Source organism: Nicotiana tomentosiformis, chromosome 2, assembly GCF_000390325.3.
Source record: "Nicotiana tomentosiformis chromosome 2, ASM39032v3, whole genome shotgun sequence".
Classification (NCBI taxonomy): Eukaryota; Viridiplantae; Streptophyta; class Magnoliopsida; order Solanales; family Solanaceae; genus Nicotiana; species Nicotiana tomentosiformis.
In genome coordinates this window covers 77,874,277-77,894,878 of record NC_090813.1, presented here as the reverse complement: position 1 = coordinate 77,894,878, position 20,602 = coordinate 77,874,277, and the positions used below count along the sequence as shown (strand labels likewise).

At 38.9% G+C, this 20,602-nt stretch overlaps 1 long non-coding RNA gene across 2 annotated transcripts; it reads right to left on the bottom strand.

Moving 5' to 3' along the window:
* Positions 1-2,064: 2,064 nt before the first annotated feature.
* LOC138904887 (uncharacterized) lies at positions 2,065-4,816 on the bottom strand. 2 transcript variants are annotated; one of them, XR_011413485.1, is made up of 3 exons: positions 4,511-4,808; positions 3,733-3,813; positions 2,065-2,267 (listed from the first exon to the last, which is right to left on the bottom strand). It is a non-coding gene; the product is annotated as an uncharacterized lncRNA (long non-coding RNA). The 2 variants fall into 2 exon arrangements; XR_011413484.1 differs by lacking the exon at positions 2,065-2,267 and having other exon boundaries at positions 3,545-3,813; positions 4,511-4,816.
* Positions 4,817-20,602: the final 15,786 nt, after the last annotated feature.

The window sequence follows — 20,602 nt, the reverse complement described above, 5'->3', positions numbered from 1 at the left end:
TAATGAACCCCCATACCGGTAGGGCATATAATTCATAAAATTGTAATCAATTATTCCGAAATTACACCAAAACCCACTGTAATGAGTAACAAAAAGTCACTTTTGGACTCATAACCCTCAATAGTGTGCAAAACAAAATGATAGATATGGGCTAACACCATCAAATCTCCCAACAGGGATAAGCACGTGAGGGATGTACAAATCACAAACTCGCCCTATATGGAGCACGATAGGAGGTCTCACCTCGGTAATCATAATTGAATCAAAATAAGAATAGTGCTCCTTTTATTATAAATTAAATCATATATGTAACGGCATCATCTAGTGTATTGGCCTCAGCCAAGTCAGAGCAATTATATCAACGGCCGGGACACCCCCTCTTGAGCGCCCTCTACATGCCTTTCCTCCACCCCCAACTGGCTGTGCACGTGGAGTATTAACTGGAATAATGCATATAGCCTGAGTGTTCTGATGAAATCCACCCCTCCCAAGTCTGGGATAATTTCTCATGATATGCTTAGTATCACCACACTCACAATAACCCATATGCGGGAGTGGCTGCTCATACTGAGTCTGTGCTGGAAAACTGGAATAACCACTGTAAGAACCCTGTGCCGGTGGTGCACTAAAAGTATTGAATTACAAACTGGGCTGACCGACTGCCCGAGCCTCCGCCATGATGAGTCATAGTTGCAGAGTAGAATCCACTAAATCCTCCAGAGTTCTGAGACCTTTTGGCCTCCTTAGACTCCTCCTCCTCACTTCGAACACGTTCTAACATCCTGGCAATCTATACTACTTGCTGAAATGGAATGTCATTTGCAACTCTCGAGCCATACATATTTTAAAATCATAATCGAGCCCTTCAGTGAATTTGCGGACTCGCTCTCTAACTGTAGAAACCAAGATAGGTGCATGGCGGGCTAACTCACTGAACCTGATAGCATATTCTAACACCGTCATGGTGCCCTGACGCAACCATTCAAACTATGTGCGTCACGCATCTCAGAGAGTCTAGGGAACAAACTCTTTCAAAAGCATCGCCGAAAAGTAAGCCCAAGTTGGTGGTATTGCATCGGCTGGTCTACCATCTTCATAAACTTGCCACCACTGATACGATGCTCCTGACAACTGAAATGTAGTAAAGGAAACTCTGCTCACTTCCACAATACCCATGGTGCGAAGAATACGGTGATATTTTTCTAGAAATTCCTGGGCATCCTCGGTAGCTGTGCCACTAAAGGTACATGGACTATACCTCTTAAATCTCTCAAGTCTCTTTTGTACTTCTTCTGATGCCTCTGGCCTGACCTCAGGCTGAACCGGAATAATAGGTTGTACCGGTACTACACTCGGAACCTGATTAATGTGAACCTGCTACTCTGGAGTACGGGCGGTAGGACTCTAGACTTCTCCCCCAATCTGTGAAATATTTGGTGAAACGGAGATCAATCTCGCCTGAGTCAATGTACCAAACATGTTCAGGAACTGTGCTAAAGTCTACTGAAGTTCGGGGGTAACAACAGGTACTTTCGGTACCTATCCCCAACTGGAGCTAGTAGCGGCTCCTAAACTGCTGCTCTGACATATGCTCTAGCTGCGGCACGTGCCCTTCCTCGTCCTCTACCTCGGCCCCGGCTCTTGCAGCCCAAGCAGAATGCGCAGGTGTCTCCTCAGCTGACCCGGTAGCACGTGACCTCACCATCTTGAGAGAATAGAGATAAAAAAGGCTCAAACTCCAAAATCAACAAATTTCGCACGGCAGGAATGAAAGAAGTGGAAATTTCCTAATAGTTCTGTAGCCTCTCGAAGAAAAGTACAGACGTCTCCGTATCGATCCGCAAGACTCTACTAGACTCGTTCGTGACTCGTAGAACCTATGAACCTAGAGCTCTGATACCAACTGGTCACGGCCCAAAATTCCACCACAAGCGTTGTGATGACGCTTAGTCCCTAAGACTAGGTAAGCTGATTATAATTACATTTCGAGCTATTTTTTTTAAACATATAATTTAATACAAGTGTCGAAACCAAAAGAGGAAACAAATATAAAAACCTCCCAAGACTGGTAATACTGAGTCACGAACTCTAATTGAGTACAAGCAGTGATCGCAAGGATCGAATATATAATACTGTTCGAATAAGAGTGGACATTACAATAAAAATGAAAAGACTCAAAGGGACTGCGATGACCAAGCAGCCCTACCTTGAATCATTGCGATCACACTCTAATCTCTGTCCGAATCCAATATCTCCAATACTTAGCTCTGCACAAAAATTACAGAAGTGTAGTATGAGTACATCACAGTCGGTACCCATTAAGTATCAAGACTAACCTCGGTAGAGTAGTGACGAGGTACAGTCAAGACACTCACTAGTCATTTTACATGTGCAATATAGTAATATACAGGAATAATAGAAAACAAGTAGCAGTGACGGAAACAAAGATGAATCGGGGATATGAACAACAAGGCAATAAGAGCACCATAAATATTGCTCAAACGAATAAGGAACACAAGTACAACCAATTAATCAAGTCCTTCAAATATAAATCTTTCAAATATAATTTTTTCAAATTAAAATCTTTCGAATATCTCCTTCAAATAAATATCCTTCGAGTATAATTCTTTCAAATAAAAGTCACTCTGTGACACCTCATTTCACAATCATAAAACACGGGTCTCAAAACCACTTTCATATTTTCACGGCACCTCGTGCCCATATCTCTATTACAACCGTACGGACCACTCACGTACCAAAATATCAACTTATATAAGATCCGCATGATCAATTTATTTTCAATAAAGTAAGTTTATAATTTTTAAACCAAGTAAGAAATCAACAAAGAAATGAGTTTATTTTTTAACTCGTTTGGGTGAAGAAAATGACATTTCAATTAAAATGAAGCATCTGATAGCTACTGATTTGGATATAAAATTTATTAAATTAAAATATAATAGCAATTTCTTTTATTTGAAACAACTCAAACCTCGAAAACCAGTAAAAACAAGAAACACAAATCCTCAGAGTCTTGTATAAAGAGCCAAAGCCAACACAATACAACAAGGAATACAAAACACATAATAAAATCAAATAATACATCACGGAAGAACACAAGAATTTACATATCACGGAAAAACAAAATAACCAAAGGCAAGTGCAGCCATAGAGAAATATCAACAAAGGGCACTTTTGAGGTACCGCCTCGTAGTCCAAAATCATAAATAAATTTCAACAAAGGGGACTCCCGAGGTACCGCCTTGTAATCCCAAATTATAAATAAATTTCAATCTTTCCTTATATCACCACAGGAGCCTTCATATTTAGTTTTTAAAATCATTTTTTTCCGAAATAGTATTGTCACGATCCAAACCTATGGCCCGCAATGAGCACCCGGCACCTTACTTAACTGAGTACCAACATAACATATCTTTCTTATTGTACTTTCGTTGGAAAATGGGCCAAATGGGCTAACCAGAATAAACATAGAGGAATACTCAATATAGGACGACCCCTAACCTGATATAAATATTTATGCATGTGATATACGGGCCTATAAGGCCAAAATGATCATTTGTAAACTCAAAACATAGGCCGGTAAGGCCATACAAGCATTCGTATACATGATATCTATCTACAAGCTTCTAAGAGTACATACTTATCACAAAGGTCGGGGAAGGGCCCCGCCATACCAAACAATACACGTCTAAATCATACTGACGAAACAAGTACCTCCGGAGCAAATGGAGCGTACCAACATCTTCCGCTGATCTGATGTCCTACTTAGAGGACTCTCGACCTGTCTACTGGAACCTGCGGGCATGAAACGCAGCGTCCCCAGGCAAAAGAGACGTTAGTATGAATAATGTACCGAGTATGTAAGGCACATAAATAAGTACATAAAAGACATGAAAGAAATATAGAGTAAATGACTCAACCTGTAAGTCTGGATAACTCTGTAAATTATGAAATAATTATAGGTCATGTATATGCGTATGAATATCATGTCGTGCATAGGTACATATTTCATAACATCATCAGGTCTCTGAGGGCATCTCATCATATCATCTCAGCCACGGTGGGTAAAATCATCAACGTATACCAGCTGATCAAGTGGTGGTGCGTATATAACGCCATAACCTTTTCCATATATATATATATATATATATATATATATATATATATATATATACGTATATAATGCCATATTGTCATGGGTCAATGTACATGTATAAATGTATGAAATGCCTTTGAAATACGTTAATAAAATTTCTCGGTACGTCATAAGACCATTATGCCTCTGATTAATATGATGAAAGAAACTTTACCAACTTACATATTTTTGAGACCGATGAACAGATGATAAAATAATATGACACGTGGGGAATCAAGAACATAAGCATCTCTAATATTTCTATGAATAGAGTCATGTATGAAAATTGTGCATTTTCTGGTTTTGTTTATGTCGTATGGATCGTACCAAAAGAAATAAGGGATAGCCTTAACATACCTGAGCCGATTCTCTTGACAATTTCTCTAACATACATTAATTGCGACAAAACATGGAACAAGTTATATGAAAAGCTCAACGCAATCACGTTGCTCAAAGAAGATCTTGGCCGAAATCTTTCCATCCCCAAAATGACATTTCTTATGTGATTTGGATAAGAAACTCTTGGATAACGTTTCTTGCATAACGTTTCCATCCAAGAAAAGCTTGGCCGAAAGTGATTTGGACAATGTTTCTTATTTTCTTGGTTGAAACTCTTTTGTGATTTTGGATAGTAACGTTTCTAAGAGATTAGAATTAGAAAGTGAATCTTGGACTAGGAATGATATATTAAATTTTTAGGTGGCCCCACTTTGAAGACTTTGCCACCAAAATTCATTCAATTTGGCCACCTTGCATTACGATTTAAGAGTCACCAATTTGCATTGATGTGCTTCCACGTTTTGAGATGTAATTGTTATCCAAATATTTGGATAACAATTATCCACTAATCACTTGATTAACTAGTTAATTCCTCCATTATCTAATAATTTACATAATTAAGGATTATGTCAAATTACTTAAAATACTACTCACTTTTAACACACTTTATACACCTTACTATCATGGTCATGTGGTACCTTGTATGGCACTAGTCCATAAATACCGGGTATTTTAGCTCGGGCCGTAATTTATCCCAACATGACAAACTTCGACGAAAATTTATTTTTTTCGATTTGCTTACCCTCTCACCTTCACGAATTTTCTCATCACTTGTTTGAAATAGCATAAGGCTTATAATCTCAAAATAATCTCATTCCCGAACTTACGTCGATTAACTTACGACAAAACTTTAACGTACGAAAACATGGGGTGTAACATCATTTCCCCCTTTGGAACATTCGTCCTCGAATGTTGACTGATGCACTTATCATTATCATAGCCTATAGTCCTTGTGAATACTTTAGTACTCTCCTTGCCATCTTAGGCAGTTGTTCTGTGAATAAATCCAAAGTCTAGAGTATTCCCACCTGTAGGTCTCTTTCTTACACCATGGCCTGTGTCGGGATTCTTCCAATCTCGTAACTCTTGCTACCTTCTGTCATGCAGCTTGTACGACTTTTTCTTGTAAGTACGCCTATGCGACTCTTCTTTCTTTTTTTCCTTCAGCCTTTACCCAATCTCTAGGCTTCACTTCGTAAACATATACAGAGCTTGATAAGATGTCCCTCTAGGCATCTATGGGTATACCGAAATTCTTTATTCGGTACTTTGTTAAACTCACGAATATTGCTATACCTTATTTCGTTTATCCATCCGTATGAATTTACTGCACCTAGGTAGGTCATACTATGCCATAACCTTTACCTCGATTTATCATTACTGAGGGCTGCTACCGAACTCCAGGTTACTTTCGTTGCTTATCCCATATGTATAAATCTAAGTCATTTAATGCTTCCTCATTATTGTTCATCTTAAGAATGGTGGCCTAATCTCATCTCATACTTGTCACTTTTGTCCATCCATTGTTAATTCACCTCAATATTAATTTACAATATACCACTGATAACTTGAAACTTCTTACGTCATACTTTGCCACTAGGGCTTATGTTGCATCGAGGAATATTTGAAGTGATTTTCCTGATCCACTTAGGTATGATACTGTACTTCAGTCACCGTATTTTATAGCATCCCAATGTGGTTCACTTACGTGGGTATTTTAATCTCGTACAATCCATGAAATCCTCTTCAAATTTTTACTCACTCAAAGGCCTAAACGCCATCCTTTATCCATCACAATTACACCCTCATTTTACTGTCAGGGCAGCATTCCATCTCTTTCAAATGCTATTAGTCTTAGACTCCCTTGAGTTTATTCAGGCTATACTAAACTTGCTATAACTTAGAGAGATCATTAGCTCTCTTGTTTTCACGGGCTTAATCCCGAGAACTTACCTATTTCTCGCCACCTCCTCATTTGCCCTTTCTTGTCCTTATTCCTGTCTTTCTAAAACCTTGTTGCTTTACCATACATTAGCTTGCGTCCTACGTTTATCAATTTATACTACTCGCAACCTTCCTTCAACTCGCTTGCGTGATAGATTTCCTTATGTCATTCTGGAACATCAAGCGCGACATCACATCATCTCTAACTCTTCTTTACTCTCTTAATTAGCCTCCTCGATACCTGGAAACCATAGGCTGGAAGACATGCCACTGACGACGCCGCTATCATTCTTGGATACTGAATCCCCGCGCTTTTAGCCTTCTATCCCAAATATGGACTATTCACAACCTCCAACATTTTAGTATCGCATATGTTGTTTACCTTTACCTTACTTACCTTAAAATCTTGCATCACGTCTTGTATCTCTTTCATGACCTTCCTTCCATATAGGTATAATTCACATCCATAACTTGAGGCTTTATTATAATACTTGCACCTCTGGTGTATACATAATCTGGTGAGAGCTTTATACTGACTTCTTATGAGGTTGGTACTTTTTTAAATGGCTTTATCGTAGGGCCGTTATAGAATATGGTTGTTGTACTATCTCTCTTGCACCTCTGATATTAAGAGTGATTCTGCAATGTTCTTAATCATGATGTCCATAATTTCCTGGGTCCAATAATCAAACTCTTGATTTACTTGGGTGATGTAATTCTTTAGTTTCCTCTTTCCTCTGATCAACCTTTATGTAGGCTTAAGCTATCTTCCGATCTGTGGCTTATGGTGTTAGTTATTATACTTTTAGCCTTTCGTGGGCGCTATGGAATATCCATGATACAATTTTTAACAACTCAATCCTTTGTCTATGACCTGGGCTCAATTCTTTCATTTAACTTAAACCAAAATCTTCTACGGCTGTATGATTGTCGACATATATGCTGCATGGAAAATACTCCGAACGCTTAAGTGCGTTCATAACGTAACCAACTCTGGATCATTGATCGAATAAGTCCTTTCATTCCTTCTCAGCTTTCTTTAAACGTAAGCTATTACCTTTCCTGGTCTTTCTGCCACTTTTTGCATGAATACTTGATTTATCTTAGTGCCCACACATATTGGAATTCCATACAACCCATATGATCTTGAATCCTTCTCGCCTATAATTATCCGTAGTTAGTTATCTCCATGCCCTTGTGCTTGTAGGGTTTCTTTTGAACTTAAATTTTGAATGTTTCCAGTGACATCCTCTTTTATTTCCGCAACACTCATACGTCACCTTTAACTACCCCAACTTCTATCTGAATATTTCTCAAGGGTTCCGAGGTCATATCTGCGAGACTGAATTCCCCATGTTGGGTTCACTATATTTATCTTGCACGATCTGTTGATTTGTCTGTATCCCCTTGTCTAGCCATAACTAGGCTCTTCCTGAATTAACTACTAACTACTCGTTAGTCCATTCTCATATCCATATTCCGCATAATCTTTCTTGGGTTATTTCTTTTGTCTTAACTTACTATTTATCAAAAACATCCCGGGCAGGGACCCTTACTTCCTTTTCTTGACGTCGTGATTGCATAATGTTCTGGATTTGTAGCATATCTGTAGGCTTTTAATAAGTGCAATCTCATCCCTTTTTCATTTATTTTTCACTTCTTCCTTTATTATTACATAGTTACTAGAACTACTTGTCTCTGACTTAATGCCACATCACTCCATATTCCCCCCTTTAGGGAAGTACTAAGATTTAGTGTTATGACGAGCTACCTATAGATGTTTTACCTCTTTATCCTTGTCGTCTTCTCACATTATCGATGACCCTTACTCTCTTTGCGGTGATTCTCATTGCTTACTTTAGGGAAGCATTTTCCTGAATCACCATTCTCTGAATTTCTCATGAATCTTCTTCTGTTGTCCATTCTATTATTGCTGGAACGTAATCTCTGAAATTCTCATAATGCCGACTATTATCAAATCACTCAATCCCTAATTCATGTCTAGTTTACCTTGTTTACCAGCCCATACTGATTTGTATTACTCTGGGGGTCTAACTTTTCCTTTTCTTCACGAACTTGTTTCTCGAAATTAGGGTATGACTTTCTAGCCTATACTCTTTTGTTGTCTCAAGGCCTGTCACTTCTCATCTTTTCCTTCACTTGACTATAGACTCTATAATACTATCATTTTTTTTACCGTTATCATCCATGTATCACATCTTACTCATAATGCACTCTCTTCTTATTTCATGCTAACATTCTGTCTATCACTTTATTCTGAAAACTTCAACAAGATATTCTTTTGCTTTTAGCTCCTCTTTTCTCCATCCACTGGCTCTTCGGGTTGCTTAACATTATTTCTCTACTAGGGACGGTAGCCATACTAAGATAATATTTATCCTTTCCAGGCTTCCAATGCCTATCTTTGTAATACTCATATCTAGTTGTACTATTTTAGAGTGCACCATCTGGGTGTCTCATAAGGAGATCTATCAGCACATTATCCTTCGAAAATGTCAACTAACGCAAACAATCCATCCACCATTTTTGGCTCACTCTAATCCCAGTCGGATCCTGATATCCGTCCTTCTCTTATACCATATATATTAGCTCTTATAGGGCATAACTGAGATCGGTGTGGCCAATTGTACATACCTCTGTTACTGTTGAAGGTAACTCAAAAGGCTTATATTTCTCTACCTGAGTTGTAAATACTGTTATTCTTCATTAACTGGGTGCCTCGTACCCTTCTTCATCTTGCTTCTTTTACTTGTTGAAACTTATACCTTCTGATTCTTTCATTTATTTTTACCATAAGAGTGGATAGACATTCTTGCCTTAGGGATCCTTATCAAGAATCTTACACATCTTAGTATACACATGATCTGCTGAATACCTCATCTTTATCCATCATAAGCATGATGAAAAAAATAGAGTTCCTCTGACTCAACTCTTCCACAACTATATCCCTTACCAATCGTCTTTCTGGATATAGGCATTGTCGTATTATGAATAAGATAGAGTTTAGAAAATTGAGTTCTTATAACTGGGCTCTGCCACACGATCTAGATTAAGAAGAAAGGGTGACAGTCCTAAATGCCTTGTAGCCTCCTGCTTATAAGTGTGGTGCACGACACACCTATAAACAAGACTCTACTAGACACGGCTTGTAGACTCCCTAGGACAGAACTGCTTTGATACCACTTTTGTCATGCCCCAAACCTATGGGCCGCAACGAGCACCTGGTACCTTACTTAACCGAGTACCAATATAACATATCTTTCTTATTGTACTTTAGTTGGCAAATGGGCCAAATGGGCCTTCATGAGCTAACCAGAATAAGCATAGAGGAATACTCAATATAGGATGACCCCTAACCTGATATAAAAACTTATGCATGTGGTATACGGGCCTATAAGGCCAATATGATCATTTGTAAACTCAAAACATAGGCCGGCAAGTCCATACAAGCATTCGTATACATGACATCTGTCTACAAGCCTCTAAGAGTACATACTTATCACAAAGGTCGGGACAGGGCCCCGCCATACCAAACAATACACGTCTAAATCATACTGACCAAACAAGCAACTCCGGAGCAAATGAAGCGCACCAACATCTTCCGCTGATCTGATGGCCTACTTGGAGGACTCTCGACCTGTCTACCGGAACCTGCGGGCATGAAATGCAGTGTCCCCAGGAAAAAGGGATATTAGTACGAATAATGTACCGAGTATATAAGGCACATAAATAAGTACATAACAGACATAGAAGAAATATAGAGTAAATGACTCAACCTGTAAGTCTGGATAACTCTGTAAATCATGAAATAATTACAGTGTCATGCATATGCGTATGAATGTCATGTCGTGTATAGGTACCTGTTTCATAACATCATCAGGCCTCTGAGGGCATCCCATCATATTATTTCGGCCACTGTGGGCAAAATCATCAACGTATACTAGCTGATCAGATGGTGGTGCGTATATAACGCCATAACATTTTCCATATCCCATATACATATATGTACATATAAATACGCGTATATAACGCCATCTGGTCATGGGTCAATGTACATGTATAAATGCATGAAATGCCTATGAAATATGTTAATAAAATTTCTCGATACGTCATAAGACCATTATGCTTCTGATTAATATCATGAAAGAAACTTTACCAACTTACGTATTTTTGAGACCCATGAACAGATGATAAAATAATATGACACATGGGGAATCAAGAACATAAGCATCTCTAATATTTCTATGAATAGAGTCATGTATGAAAATTGTGCATTTTCTCGTTTCGTTTGTGTCGTATGGATTATGCCAAAAGAAATAAGGGATAGCCTTAATATACCTGAGTCGATTCTCTTGACAATTCCTCTAACACACGTTAATTGCAATAAAATATGGAACAAGCTGTATGAAAAGCTCAACGCAATCACGTTCCTCAAAGAAGATCTTGGCCGTAACCTTTCCATCCCCAAAATGACATTTCTTATATGATTTGGATAAGAAACTCTTGGATAACGTTTCTTGGATAGCGTTTCCATCCAAGAAAATCTTGGCCGAAAGTGATTTGGACAATGTTTCTTATGTGCTTGGTTGAAACTCTTTTGTGATTTTGGATAGTAACGTTTCTAAGATATTAGAATTAGAAAGTGAATCTTGGATTAGGAATGGTATATTAAATTTTTAGGTGGCCCCACTTTGAAGACTTTGCCACCAAAATTCATACAATTTGGCCACCTTGCATTATGATTTAAGAGTCACCAATTTGCATTGATGTGCTGCCACATTTTTAGATGTAATTGTTATCCAAATATTTGGATTAATTATCCACTAATCACTTGATTAACTACTTAATTCCCCTATTATTCAATAATTTACATAATTAAGGATTATGTTAAATTACTTAAAGTACTACTCACTTTTAACACACTTTATACACCTTACTATTATGGTCATGTGGTACCTTGTATGGCACTAGTCCATAAATATCGGGTATTTTAGCTCGGGCCGTATTTTATCCCAACATGACAAACTTCGACGAAAATTTATTTTTTTCGATTTGCTTACCCTCTCACCTTCACGAATTTGCTCATTACTTGTTTGAAATAGCATAAGGCTTATAATCTCAAAATAATCTCATTCCCGAACTTACCTCGATTAACTTATGACGAAACTTTAACGTACGAAAACATGGGGTGTAACAAGTATCTCGCGTTTTAGCTACCCTTATCACTCTGCATGGCTTCTAGTAGTTCTCCTACAAGCCACGCGTATCAATCCCCCCTTATCTCACCGCATGCGTTTCAACACCTAGACCATATACCACCGCATACGTATCAATATCACAATTCGCACCTCAAGTGCCCGATTATCACAGCATAATACAACTTGCACCTCAAGTGCTCAAATATCACAACATATTATAAATTTGCACATCAAGTGCTCAAATAACAAAATATATCACAAATTGTACCTCAAGTGCTCAAATATTACCACATATCACAAAAATCAACAATACATTATTTTTCACAATAAAGGGCCCATGGCTCGATCATAATGTGCATAAAATCTTAACAAAAATATTCGGGAGTGAACAATTCAACAAAATAATATTTCACAATTTAACACTTTGCCTCAATATGATTTACAGTTTTTATAACTCAATACCAATTTCAACAACATGAACTGGAAAGTAATTCATCAAGGAACAACGCCTTCTTTAATCCAAATTTTTGGCAAATAGATTAATGCTTCCTTTTAAAATTACATAATAAATTATTTGCAAATGAATAATCCATAATGAAATTATCTCCAGGAAAAATATCAACTCAACAAAAATACGGGATTCACATAAAAATCAAAGTGGCAACCACACCAAATTATCTGTAACGACCCGGCCGGTCGTTTTGAGTGTTATAACCCCGTTCCCCCATTTACTTCTCTATTTGTGCTTTGAAGCAGTATTATGACTTATTGAGTTAGTTGGTTTGGGTCCGGAGTGAATTCAGTGTGAAATGAGACACTTAGTCTCATAATGGAAAGCTTAAGTTGGAAAAGTCGATCGGATGTCGATTTATATGTAAACAACCTCAGATTTAAATTCTAATGATTCCAATAGCTCCTTATGGCGCTTTTGGACTTAGGAGCATGTCCGGAAAATTAATTGGAGGTCCGTAGTAGAATTAGGCTTGAAATGGCGAAAGTTGAATTTTTAGGAAGTTTGATCGGGGGTTAAGTTTTTGATATCGGAATCGGAATCTGATTCCAGAAATTGGAATAGGTACGTAATGTGAAATTTTACTTGTGTGCAAAATTTGAGGTCAATCAGACGTGATTTGATAGGTTTCGGCATCGATTGTGGAAGTTGAAGTTTCAAAGTTCATTGATTTTGAATTTAGGTGTGATTCATCGTTTTGATGTTGTTTGATGTGATTTGAGGTCTCGAGTAGGTCTGTGATATGTTTTAGGACTTGTTGGTGTATTTGGTTGAGGTCCCGGGGGTCTCGGGTGAGTTTCGGATGGTTAACGGATCAAATTCGGACTTAAGAAAAATGCTGGAACTGCTGCCTCTAATGTGATCGCACCTGCAAGGGTCTTGGCCGCAGGTGCGACGGAGTTGGCGCAGATGCGAGACTAGGTCTGGCCTGGGGTCTTCGAAGGTGCGGCAATTTTTGCGCAGAAGCACAACCGCGGATGCGCTCCTATGCATCGCAGAAGCGAACTGGGCTGGCCAAGATATTCTCACATAAGCGAGTTGTTTTTCGCAGAAGCGAGGGTCGCAGGTGCAACCTCTTGTCTGCATCTGCGAAAGTGCTAGGCAGAACCCTTTAAGTTCGAGGGTTCGTGATTTTTCACCATTTTCGGATTTTGGAGCTCGGTTTGGGCGATTTTTGAGAGGAATATTTTCACACAACTTGGGGTAAGTGTTCTTAACTCCCTTGTGATTATATTCCATGAATCTATTTTCATTTTAGCAATTGGTTGATGAATTTAAAGAGGAAATTGGGGGTGTTGGCCTAAAGTTCATCATATGAATTTTTGAATTTTGAACATCGATTTGAAAGCAGAATTGAGTAAAATTAGTATGGTTGAACTTGTAATTGGATGGGTTGTCAGATTTTGTGAGTTTCGTAGGATTCCGAGATGTGGGCCCCACGGACGATTTTTGGAGTGTAATTTCGGAATTTATGGGAAAATATTAGTATTTTGATATGGAATTAATTCCTATAAATATTGTGGACTTAATCAAATTTATTGTGGCTAGATTCGAGCTGTTCAGGAGTTGATACGCGGGGAATGGGATTTCTGGAGCATTATTTAGCTTGCTCGGCATTATATTCGTCTTGTTCGAGGTAAGTAACTCTTCTAATCTTGGAGCTGAGGGTATGAACCCTGAATATACGTATTATATGAATTGTTTGAAGGTGACGCACATGCTAGGTGACGGGCATGTGGGCGTGCGCCATAGAAATTGTGACGTAATTGTTTCCGTGGAATTTTGTAGTCAAATAATCTTGGCATTTTCTAAGCAGTTTTTTATGTTGAAGAAATTTAGCTGAGAATCATATTAAAAATTATGTTCAGGCTATGTGCCAGTATTATTGGGACCCACAGAGGTCATATTGTTGAGAATTATTTGTTTAAAATTGAATATTTATACTCAGTCATATTCATTTCATTGCATATCATATCTCAGTCTCTGTTGTTGTTTATTGATACATCATATCTTTATTTTTGGGCTATTTTCATGACATTGTGAGCCCATGAGAGAGAGACTGGAGAGATTGATGACTGAGGGAGGTTGAGGGCCTGACTGTGAGGATATTTTTGGGATCGGGCTGCACGCCGCAACGGGCCATGTTGTCTTTATATATATATATTATTATTATTTTATGGATCGGGGTAGCCCGCCTGCAGCAGGACTTATAGGCTTTCTATAGAACGTGAGTTGTCCGTGTAGCACGTGACCGCGGTTTATAGCGCTGGGGCTGAAGGAGCCCCTCCGGAGTATGCACACACCCCAGTGAGCGCGGTTGATATTATTGAGGGATGGATCTTACCAGGAGATCTTGTCCGAAGTATTATATACCTGGAGATGGATCTTCTCCACGAACTGGATTGGCCCTACTCGGTATTGAGTGACTGATGATCAGTTGATGTGTATATTCTGGGATGGATCTTCCCTCGGCCGGATTGGCCATATACAGTACCGAGTGATTGGGCATGATGAGTGGAATATGTGAGAAAGTGAGATTGAGTACTCTGAGAGTGTGAGTACATGAGTTCATCTCTGAGATACATTGCATTGACATGCACACATGACATACAGGCATAGAGATGTATTTTTCTCATGCTGTATGGTATCACATCATTCATGATTTCTCATATATGTTGACAGATAGGCATAGTGATGCATTTGTTTTATACTGGTTATTTGGAAAGAAAATGAGTCATCTTAATTATCATTGAAAGGATTTTGGAAAAATAACTATTTTCAAACTTACTCATATTTTTGGCAACTTCGGTAACGATTTGGGTTTTCACTGATGTACTTGAAAGGCAGAACTATATTCAGAAATCATGATTTTGTTGAGCATTTTTATCTCTGAGCTATTTCTTGTATTATTTGCTTTACGTTGTTATGGACCGTTGTTGGCTATTGGTGTGGACCCGACCTTGGTACAAGCTCGTCACTACTTTCAACCTAAGGTTAGGTTTGTTACTTATTAAGTACATGGGGTCGGTTGTACTCATACTATACTTCTGCACCTTGCATGCAGACGTTGGCTGCTGATGTTGCTGTGTTCTTTGGGAGTTGGATCTGAAGATGTACCTACGTTTTGGTTGTTGCTGCCTTTTTGTTCATGGTAGCCTTAGATTCATAAAACTCTGTTTATGTACCTTTCAAACAGATGATGTATTACTTCATACCAGCTTTGTATACTCTATTCTTAGAAGTTCATGATTTGTACTACCAGTTCTTAGGAAAATGTATTGGTTTTATATATTTTCTTTTAATTAATTGCCTTATTAATTTCATTGGAATTGGATAGTTGGAAATTGGCTTACCTAGCGGGTTGGGTTAGGTGCCATCACGACTAGTTGGATTTTGGGTCGTGACGAGGTGGTATCAGAGCTTTAGGTTCATAGGTTCTACAAGTTATGAGCAAGTGTCTAGTAGAGTTTTGAGGATCGGTATGATGACGTCCATACCTATCTTCGAGAGGCTAAAGGGCATTTAGGATAATTTTCATATTTCTTTCCTTATCGTGCGAAATTGATTCAGCTTGAAACATAACTCTTTGAATTCCTTCCACGCATTTGTATGCGCACATGAGCGCTCGGTATCAGTCGTGCATATTGTGATTCTATGAACGAGGTTCAAGATGTGTATTATTTGTTTTGGTGATGGGCCAGTCTGGAGGGCTTGAGGCTAGGTTTAGACCGCAACTTAAGCTCGGTAGCTTCAATTGTAACTTACACATTTGGACTCATATGTCCGGTAATGTCCCTACGAGTGGAATTTGTGGCTCGATGAGCGGTGAAATGGCCTTGTGATGAGTATGATGTAACTGCGGGATGTGTTAAGACGATTTGAATGTGATGAGAAGTGTTTCCTTGAAATGTAAAGGAAGGGCCATTGGATGCTTGATTTTTCATTTTGATGTGACGTACAGTCTCGAGTATGAATATTTTGAAGGATCTTTCATGTTGTTAAATTTTGGGACAAATTAAATTCTCATGTCTGGTTAATGAGTTTGAACTTATATAGACTAAGTGATTGCATAGTAATTGTGACTACGAAAGGGTATAACAAGATACCAATTTGAGGCTAAGCAGGTGGGTCATCCCCTGCGGAGTAATCTACGTAGGTTTGTTCCTTAAAATGTGAGTGGAGAGTTTCTTTTCTGCCAGCGAGGCATATGTGTTGAGATTTGAATTTGAATCTGGTTGAGAAAGTTGACTTGAGTGTTAAGAGAATGAATGCGAGCTTAGCGGACGATTGAGATATTTTATGGTTGGCATTGTATGAGCTTGAGAAGAATTTTTGTTGAACTGATTACGGTATTATGACAGTAATAGAGTATGGATATTGTGAGTTATCGAGTATTTAAATTTATGGTTTTGAGCCAAGTGGGGGAGTCTGCTATTGACAATTTAATTCATGACTATGTATCAAATTTTTGTTTTGGTCTGAGGTATACTTGGGAATCAGTGATGACTTGCAGAGGCGGAGTTCGAGAATAACTCGAGTAAGGAAATTTCTGGATACAGGTTATGGCACTTTAGGAGTATAGGAAAATCATGGGATGAGTGAATTGTTATTTATGAAGGATGTAGTGTGCATGGAGTATGAATTTGATTGGTGGTGTTAAGGCAGGGGTACTTCTTTGGGTGTTGTTGTGCTAATGGGGCATGTGTATTTTGGCCCGTTTGGGTGGTGCAATTGATATTTGAGCAGAGTGGATGGCTCTCGAGAAAGTTCTAATAGATTCAAGATTAATATGTAACAATTGAGAATTTTTGGCTGATTTGTTTATGGCTAAAATTTGAGATTTAAGTTGGATGATGTCGAGACTTGCGGTAATTCTGTATGACTATGGATTCTACATTTCAGTATAAGAAAGAAAAGGGGGACAATTTTTAAATTTACATAAGGTCTTTCAGAGTGGATGCCTCGGTTGTGGTGCTATTGGGATACGTAAGAGGGAATTCTACGGTTTATGGGCCTTAGGGCGTGCTCTATGCTAGGGTTATGGTTAAAGATCGTGGTATTTTAGCAAGGAGAAGTATCAATTTGAAGACAAATTCGGAAGGGACTCGGAGAAATAGGGCAGCGAACATGTTGTGTATTGTGATTTCCTCCTGGAAGGAAGCAAGAGGAAGGATTCTAACTGATCGGGTATGTAATTTGCTAGCGACTCAGAGTGTTAATGAGATTTATAGGTTCAAGTATACGGTTTAGTTTTGAAGGGGAGGTCATAAATTCTTAGATGGCCTGGACGATTTTCGATGTTTAGATGAATGTTATAACTATTTGGTATTGCGTGAGTAGAGTGTACATTTCAAAAGGAGCACTATGTTTTGAATTATGAATGTTTCATATGTATTGCGGGACTCTTCTGGTTGATCGACTGCTGATTTTAAGATGTTTTTATGTGACACGAAAGAATGGGAGAAGTATTCCTCGTGGGATGATCGTGTATGAGAGATGTATTAGACATTCGGGCGGTAGAGATGGGATCAAAAATGGTGATTCATGTGTTTTATGGATTTGGAGACTAGGAGTTGTCAGGAGCAGATTGTTTCATAGTGGTGGACTATGAAGGCGTGGCCGAAACTAGCCAAATGATAGTATGTATTATGATTCAGTCGTTGTGGATTTACTGAGGGTTATTTATCTATTTGTGGGTGACCAGAGTTGATTTGGGGGTCCATTGGTAGGCCCAATTAGGATGTATATTCTACACCGAGTCGGAATGGTTGGCTCCTTACTGCTATTGTTGAGGGATGTGCCATTCGGTTGATGTTGAACTTATTCGTGTTCTGGTGCGGTTCTATTTGGGCCTTATGGCGGAATTTAAGCGAGATGAGTATTTGGGTATTGCATGATTGATTGCGTATTGGTTATGTTCTTTCAGGTTTTGTATGGCATTGTGTCATTTGCCACTCTAGGGTTATTGATTTTTGAGCAGGATAGCTCGATGTATATAATATGGACCATCATTTGGATGGGGTCACGCATTGCAGTGGAGTTATGTTAAGGTATGAACCTTGTGTTAGAATCGTGTGATGGTTCTACGGTGTGTGATGGATTTTTAGCAATGCTTTGTGGCGGTACTTGTTAATCTTGCGGGGCAGTTCTCTCATTTAAGTCATTTGTTTTTCATGACTGGGTACATTTGAATTGTTGCGTATTGGCGCACGGATGGCACTAGTTGTGGTTCTGAGTTATATTGGTGTGGCATGTCTGTGGGATAGTTGTGTTTAATAATATATGGTCATTGGACCTAGAATGAGTACTATCAGGTTTGAAACGGTATATTCGGGAGGATAATATTGAAATTCGGCTTAGAAAGTGATTATGGTTCTGGTTGGGACGAGAGAGCTCCATGACTTGTTGACCTGATAAAGGGGTCATGAGATTTCTACGCGTTTCTTTCATTATCAGCAGTGTACGAAAGTTTTGGTACGAGCTTTTGTTTGATATGGGGTTTAATACTAGTACCGGGTTAGTTGGAGTAGTTATTGTGATCAGGGATGGTGTTGCGAGCATGTGAGATGTGCAGTAAGTTATGTGAATATATATGGGGTCATGGTTATGGCTTGATACAGCTTGTTCAGACTCATACAGTGTGTAGATGTGAGATTCGTGTCTTGAAAAGAAATTCTAAATGTTAGGAATTGAATTCCAAGGTTTTTGGGCCAAGATTAAGTTAATAATTTTTGTTGTGTTGTGATGTCAGGCCTATATGAAATAGGGTGACGTGGGATCACCCTTGAGTACGTACGTGGTAAGATGGAATAGTGATTTGATGGCTTGGAAACAACCTTTGGCACGTTTGAGGACGAACGTATGTTTAAGTGGGGGAGAATGTAACGACCCGGCCGGTCGTTTTGAGTATTACAGCCTCGTTCCCCCATTTACTGCTCTATTTGTGTTTTGTAGCTGTATTATGACTTATCGGGTTAGTTGGTTCGGGTCCGGAGTGAATTCAGTGTGAAATGAGACACTTAGTCTCATAATGGAAAGCTTAAGTTGGAAAAGTCGGTCGGATGTCGATTAATATGTAAACAACCTCGGATTTGAATTCTGATGATTCCAATAGCTCCGTATGGTGCTTTTGGACTTAGGAGAGTGTCCGAAAACTTAATTGGAGGTCCGTAGTGGAATTAGGCTAGAAATGGCGAAAGTTGAATTTTTAGGAAGTTTGATCGGGGGGTTGAGTTTTTGATATCGGGGTCGGAATCTGATTCTGGAATTTGGAATAGGTCTGTAATGTGAAATGTAACTTGTGTGCAAAATGTGAGGTCAATCGGACGTGATTTGATAGGTTTCGGCATCGGTTGTGGAAGTTAAAGTTTCAAAGTTCATTGATTTTGAATTTAGGTGTGATTCGTCGTTTTGATGTTGTTTGATGTGATTTGAGGCCTCGAGTAGGTTCGTGGTATGTTTTAGGACTTGTTGGTGTATTTGGTTGAGGTCCCGGAGGCCTCGGGTGAGTTTTGAATGGTTAACGGATCAAATTCGGACTTACGAAAAATGCTGGAACTGCTGCCTCTGATGTGATCGCACCTGCGAGGATCTTGGCCGTAGGTGCGATGTCGCAGGTGAGGCGTAGTTGGCGCAGATGCAGGACTAGGGCTGGGCTCGGGTCTTCACAGGTGCGGCGATTTTTGCGCAGAAGCGCGACCACAGATGCGGTCATATGCATCGTAGAAGCGATCTGGGCTGGCCAATCTATTCTCGCAGAAGCGATTTGTTTTCCGCATAAGTGAGAGTCGCAGGTGCGACCTCTTGCCCGCATCTGCGAAAGTGCTAGGCAGAACACTTTAAGTTCGAGGGTTCGTGAGTTTTCACCATTTTCGGATTTTGGAGCTCGGTTTGGGCGATTTTTGAGAGGAATCTTTTCACACAAGTTGGGGTAAGTGTTCTTAACTCCCTTGTGATTATATTCCATGAATCTATCTTCATTTTAGCAATTAGTTGATGAATTTAAAGAGGAAATTGGGGGTGTTGGCCTAAAGTTCATAATATGAATTTTTGAGTTTTGAATATCGATTTGGAATCGGAATTGAGTGAAATTAGTATGGTTGAACTTTTAATTGGATGGGTTGTCGGATTTTGTGAGTTTCGTCGGATTCCGAGATGTGGGCCCCACGGGAAATTTTTGGAGTGTAATTTCGGATTTTGTGGGAAAATATTAGTATTTTGATATGGAATTAATTTCTATAAATTGTGTGGACTGAATCAAATTTATTGTGGCTAGATTCGAGCTGTTCAGGAGTTGATGCACGGGGAATGGGATTTCTGAAGCATTGTTTAGCTTGCTCAGCTTTGGATTCGTCTTGTTCGAGGTAAGTAACTCTTCTAATCTTGGAGCTGAGGGTATGAACCCTGAATATACATATTATGTGAATTGTTTGAAGG